At 41.0% G+C, this 6,386-nt stretch overlaps 1 non-coding gene across 1 annotated transcript; it reads left to right on the forward strand.

Moving 5' to 3' along the window:
• Window positions 1–1,853: 1,853 nt before the first annotated feature.
• On the forward strand, window positions 1,854–1,960 carry LOC145090927 (small nucleolar RNA R71). The gene has a single exon (XR_013701848.1). It is a non-coding gene; the product is annotated as a small nucleolar RNA R71 (small nucleolar RNA).
• Window positions 1,961–6,386: the final 4,426 nt, after the last annotated feature.

Genomic DNA, 6,386 nt, shown 5'->3' on the forward strand with positions numbered 1-6,386 from the left:
GAATGTAAACTTATCTGGGATCTGAAGAGACTCGTCGAGTCAGGGATAGACTCGGTGAGTTAATTGCAAAAATTCAAAAATTATATCATTTTGTCACAAAAATTCATTCCACCCCACACTTAGTCCATACGCACTCTCAGGCAGTCATGCCTGATGATTTAGAAGACTAGAATAAAATCCTAAAAACGAAAATCAAACAAAACTAAAACAAGAAAGATAAAAGAAAGCAACCTCTAATAACGGGTTGCCTCCCGCCAAGCGCTTCTTTTTAAGGAGTCGTTAGCTGGACTCCTTCCCATCTACGTTTCTTCATTTTCCTGCCTCGGGAATGCACGCCTAATCTTTTGCTGTTTATACTTTGTCTTGTAAGCGTGTATCTTCTTCTTGTAAGCCCGTCTTAATTCTTCTCTCTTTTTCCTTATAGCATCATCTTCCGTTGCATGAATTTCCCTTTTCCTCATCTTCTTCTTTTTTACCCCATTCTCTTGCACTATCTTTTTCACCCCTCCTACTTTAAACTTCATTACTTCATAGTTGGTGAAAACTCGGGCTTGAGGTTTGGTAATGAATGGGTGATCAACATCATCTCTCCTAACCCTTGCATTTTCCTCTTCTCCAAAGCTTGCCTCCTCTTCAAGTGGATTGTCTTCATCATCTTGCATTATTGTATCGAGGCATGCTACATGAACGTGTTGAAAATCATCATCCTTTCCTCCTTCTACTGCTTGATCTTCTGTAGAATTAGGGAAAATCTTCATGTCGAGTCCATTAGAGCATAACCTTTCCTCCTCTAATGGACTCGACTCGACGACCAGACTTGGGTGTTTGAAGCATTGTTTCCACAAATGGAACGTTGACTTGAAGGGATCTAACATGCTCCATGAAAGCTCTGTATGCTTTAACCTTTTCAGCAGGTATGGCTCTGATCGGGAATGGCAGAGGAGGGTTGTAAGGCCTTAATGAAACAACAGATTTGTCATCAGAGCATGGACTCGTCAAGTCCATTAGAGGGACTCGGCGAGTCTGGTCGGGTTTAGCTGGACCCGACTCTTTTGTCTTTTCTGCATGCACCTTGGAGATCTTCTGTGCAGGGGTGAAAATTTCTCCACAACTGGAGGTCACAGTATTCACATTCTCCATTCTCGGTTTTACTTGGAAGTTGACCCGGTCTTCTCTCGTTCACTTGATGTGCAAGTTGTCCTCGCTGCTTCTCAATGTTGAGAATAGATGCTTGCTGATTCCTTAGCATATTTATGGTCTCTTGTATTGCTGCATCATGATCATTGTGTCTTTTCTCGGACGCGGCTATAAAGCTAGTGAACATTTCTTCTAAATCGGCCTTCTTTTCCATAACCGGTTATTCCTTTTGATAAAAACCCCTCTCCTTCTGCTTGTATTTCTCCTCCTTCGCCTTTTTGTATTCTTCATACGGGAGCCATTCCTTCTTCGGTTTCCGCCAATTCTCATCGTATCGATCGCCGCTTGAGTAGAACACTTGCGCCTTCTTGTTTCCATTTTCATCCAAGTCACAATCCTTCGTGAGATGAGGCCCTCTACAGTTCTCGCATCCAACTCGAATAGCATGGATTGTTTGATCAATTTTTTTCATCCTTCTATCTAAACTATCGAGCTTAGCCATCATCGCCGCCATGCCATCATTGGCTGAGTTCACTACCCCCCGACTTACTTCATTTCTTGGGTTGTGGTATTCTTTAGAATGCTTATAGAATTCTTCAATTAATTCCTTGATTACTGGGGGTGCCTTCTTTGTGAGTGGGCCTTGCGAGTCGAGAAATTGCCTTGTGGTGACACTGACTCCATCATAGAAGATGGAGACCTCTTGTTGGCTATTAAGGTCATGGTGTGGGCAATTTCTGAGAAGAACTTTGTACCTTTCCCACGCCTCATAAAGAGACTCTCCGGGTTGTTGCTCGAAGTTGGCAATGGCTTTCTTTAACTTGGCTATTTTGGAAGGCGGACAAAAATGGTCTATGAACTCTTTTTTCATTTTAGCCCATGTGGTGACCAAATCGGGAGGAAGTGACTTGAGCCAATCCTTTGCAGCACCCTTGAATGTGACTGGAAGCATATGAAGTAGCTGGGTCTCGCGTGGCACATTTGGTACATTGAAGTAGTCAGCCTCATCATTTACTTCATCCAAGTGCTTGTAGGCATCTTCGTGGTGTTTTCCATAGAAGGGAATCTCCTTGAGTTGAGCGAGGATATGACCCTTAAGCTCGAAAATAGCAGTAGCGGGATTTGTGGGTTGCACAAGTCCCGGGCCATTGTCATCGTGCATCCTCTTCTTCCATTCCCCCATGGGGACTTCATCAATATTAGCCATAGTGATAGCTAAATAGTCTTCAAAATTGGATTCGTGCTCGTATGTAAGTTATTCTTCTTCCTCGGTCTCGTACTCGGTGTCTTCTTTAATCGGGTCTTCGATTGTCAAAGAAGCGTTGGATGCTCTTGATTTGCTGCTCTTCTTCTTGCTGAAAACGGACTTGAGGTTCTTTAGTGGAGAATTCTTTGAAGAAACGGATTCTCCAACGGCTTTTCCTTTGCTCCTCCTTAGTGCGGATTCCGGGTCTTCGAGAGGAGGGATCAGAGGTGTATCAGATCCTCGGGTCATGGAACAACTGTAAATAAAACAAGAAAAACGCGTAAAAAGAACAAAAATAAAATAAAAAATAAAACTGTGAACAGCGATGGACTCGCTGAGTTGTCACGAGTGCACTCGGCAAGTTCACGGTATAAACAGAAAAACTTTTTAATTACTTATTAAAACGGATTTTTATTAAAAATTATACTAATTACTAAATTACCTATGAATTAACTTTGTGTAAGAAAAATCTTACACAAAGGATCGATAAAAATAGAATTTAATGCTAATTTAGAACCGTTCCCCGACAACGGCACCAAAAACTTGATGTGTGTGTAAACTCACTTAGTTTTAAACCTACTTTTTAATTAGAAAATGAACACACAAAGGCAGTGGACCTATCAATTGTGGTATAGCTAAGTAAGTAGGGTATCGAACACAGGAAAGGTAAATTAAAACTAAAGACTAATTTTATCTAAATTAATTAATAAGTAGGGGTTTTCTCTAGTTTTACAAGACTAGAAACTTACTAACTATCACTTAAACTAAAAACTAGAAAAGCAAAGATTTAACTAAATTCAATAATGGGAAGGTCTTCTGTTTAGTTCAACTCAATTGATCCTATGGTTGATATTATGGTAATAGTGCAATGGATTAATTCTTCTATTGGTTACCGATTCAAGTGATTAGATTCACGTTCGCTGCAGTAATCCGTAGAGAACAAACAAACTCAAATAGTGATCAGTTGTCTAATTTAATTTAATTCACTAGATTATTTATTCGGGTTAATTTAGACTTGTAATAGCTAACTAATTTGGTCCTTTAGTTAAATTCTTGTTGATGGTCATCACACAAGCTCATACATGAATTTACCCATTTTTCTTATTAATTCTAGTTTCATGTTCATTAATCCTAGTCATATGATGAAGTGGTCACATAAGCATATGAGGTTGACAATTAAAAGATGTTCATACTATTTAATTATCTTCCTATTAACAGAAAAATAGTTATTATTCACACACAAAGTTCTTTAACAAGATAAAATCAACAAAATCACCAACATTGAATTAATCCGACCATAAATCAAACCATAGTCTCAATTTCGTATCCCCAAATAGAAGTTTAAGAGTTTTAGCTCATGATTAAGGTAATTAACAGCAATAAAATGAATTCTAATTGTCTAACCATAATTGAAAAACAATAGATTAAGTAGAATGATGAGAATTTGCCTCAAATCTTCTTTGGAATTGAATTCTAGGTTGTATCTTCGTTCTTCAGATGTCTCCTGGCTCTGATTTGCAGCTTGCTTCTCCCCAAGGGTTCCAGAATATCGAATGGCGATCTGGGCAACTATTTTTATAGATGCGAAACGACTCGTCGAGTCCATTGCCGACTCGCCGAGTCCATCCCTTCATTCCCATACATGATAAGTCACGGAGTCTTTATCTTCTCGATTCTTCGATCGGAATCGCCGAGTAGTCGACCCTACTCGCCGAGTAGGTGTTGTTTTTGGTGGCTTTCTTCTTTGTTCAATTCCCGAGCTCGCAACCGCTTCTCCTGCTTCCTTTTGATTCCGAGCTTCACTTTTGGACTGAAAACACAATTCAAGCATTATTAAGTACCTTTTGTCCATGATATGCGATAAATTAGCTAATAAATGATAAAAATCTATACTTATTATGAGGCTAAATATGCAAATATCAAAAACTGACATCCTTTTCTCTTGTGTGACCTCTCAGGTTCCGCTGTGAAGGAGCTCTTCCACATAGCTGGTGGTTCGGGACCTGGTCGCATCACAGGCAAAGTCAACATCGGTCAAATTCAACACCCAGTTGACCTGACTCGCCGAGTTGGTCTACCAACTCATCGAGTCCATACTCTATTAACCCGATCCTACCCCGACTTCACTCGTCGAGTCTAGCAAGAACTCAACAGGTTCTCCTCCATTCAAACCATCAGGACCATCTTCATTTGACTCACCGAGTTGTATGAACAATTCGTCGAGTCCATCTTCAAAGATTGGGAGATTGCCTTGGACTCGTCGAGTCTGTTCTATCACTCGTCGAGTCCCATGATTTCCAGGTCCAAGGCAAACCCCTAGCAGGCTGAGTGTTCCTCTTACTCAACCAAAACCATTCCAGAAGAAGTTTTTGGGGAAAAAGCGTCTCGACTCGCCGAGTCACCCAAGTGACTCGCCGAGTTCCTCCTTGTCCAAAACTAAACCGTCGATTTCAGTGGGACTTGATACACCAAAACCATAGATCTAGCCTCCTAATGTCCATTTTACACGTAAAGTTCCAAACTTGGTACGTGTGCAAGGGGTCTTTGGCCCAAAAAGCCATAAAAGATGGCCTGCAAGGTGCATGGGGTGTTCATGGAAACAAAATGGGCACGTTTGTGCCATAAACCCCCCAATAGACCGGGATCTAAAGAATACACTGACTTCCAACACTAAATCTCGAATACAACCTCTCTAGGCCTTAGAAAGATGAAGGAAAAGGCCCAAAAATCAAGATCTATAGACAAAGGTTGAGCTTCATACCTCCAATAAGTTGAAAAGGAGCTCCAAACTCTGGATCTTCTTGTTTCCCCTTGGTCTCACAAGTTCATTTCCTCTTCTCAAGCTTCACAATCCACCAAAAAGCACTAAAATGGCCTTAGAACACACAAAAACGGCTAGGGTTTCGATATGATGTCTTCTGGGAGTATATGGGATGATGGAGGATGAGATAAGGTGTTTAGATAGGGTGCAAACCCTCAATTTAGGGTTTTACCCAAACAACACCTACTCGCTGAGACAGTCTTCCGACTCGTCGAGTAGGTCACTTAAACTGTCTGCGGATCTCGACTCTACTCGTTGAGTTGGGCCTCCAACTCGTCAAGTCCCAGAGAAAAACACAAGGATGCTTGAATTAACTGCGTACCGGGAATCGGGTGTTACAAATCTTCCCCACTTATCTTAGACTTCATCCTCAAAGTCTGCTGCTCGATCCTGAAAAAGATCGGGGTAATGTTCCCTCATCTCGTCGTCCGGCTACCAGGTCCATTCCGAGCCCTTTCGGTGCTGCCATTGCACCTTTACCAGCTCCACTCTCTTGTTCCTCAGATCCTTTGACTTTGATGAGATTAAAACTTAATCTTGAAGATCGATTAGATCTTAAACAGTTGAATAAATATTTAGACAGTAAGAACGAATGCGAAATAAAGAACAACTCAACGATGAATCAAACAAGTCGAATGATTATAAAATAAACCCTCAGAAGAACTCGATCAAGAACATCAACTGTAGAGGGTTGGAGGTTTACAAGAACGATAAAGAAATCTGGAATGCTATCGTAATCGTCTAGATCAATCGTTAAATCATTAACCTAATATGCATGCAAGCATATACTTATATAGTAACCTAGCAAACTCACGGTATGGACAGGCCCAAAACCGGAATACAAAATTAAATGGACTAACAGCCGAGCCCAAATGACGCAATCTTCAAATGAATCTTCAACCCAACAATCTCCCCCTTTGCGTCAATTGGAGCGAGATCTTTACTTGTTACTTGGGCCAGCAGCTGAAGCAGGTACCTTCTTCTTCACAGTGTTAAACAAACGCTTGGTGAGAGCAAGTATTGTCTGTCTAAACCTGATGTACCACTGGATCATGTCGTTGAAGTACTTGACATCATCCGCTGCATTCTCTTTACACCTTCGAATGATCGATAACACATGCTCTAGACAAGCAGTGGTGTAAAGATGTTTGTCAGCTAAAGCGAAGAGACATTTCTGTCCTT

Source organism: Lactuca serriola, chromosome 2 (genome assembly GCF_051521515.1).
Source record: "Lactuca serriola cultivar US96UC23 chromosome 2, Lser_US96UC23_V15, whole genome shotgun sequence".
NCBI classification, from domain to species: domain Eukaryota; kingdom Viridiplantae; phylum Streptophyta; class Magnoliopsida; order Asterales; family Asteraceae; genus Lactuca; species Lactuca serriola.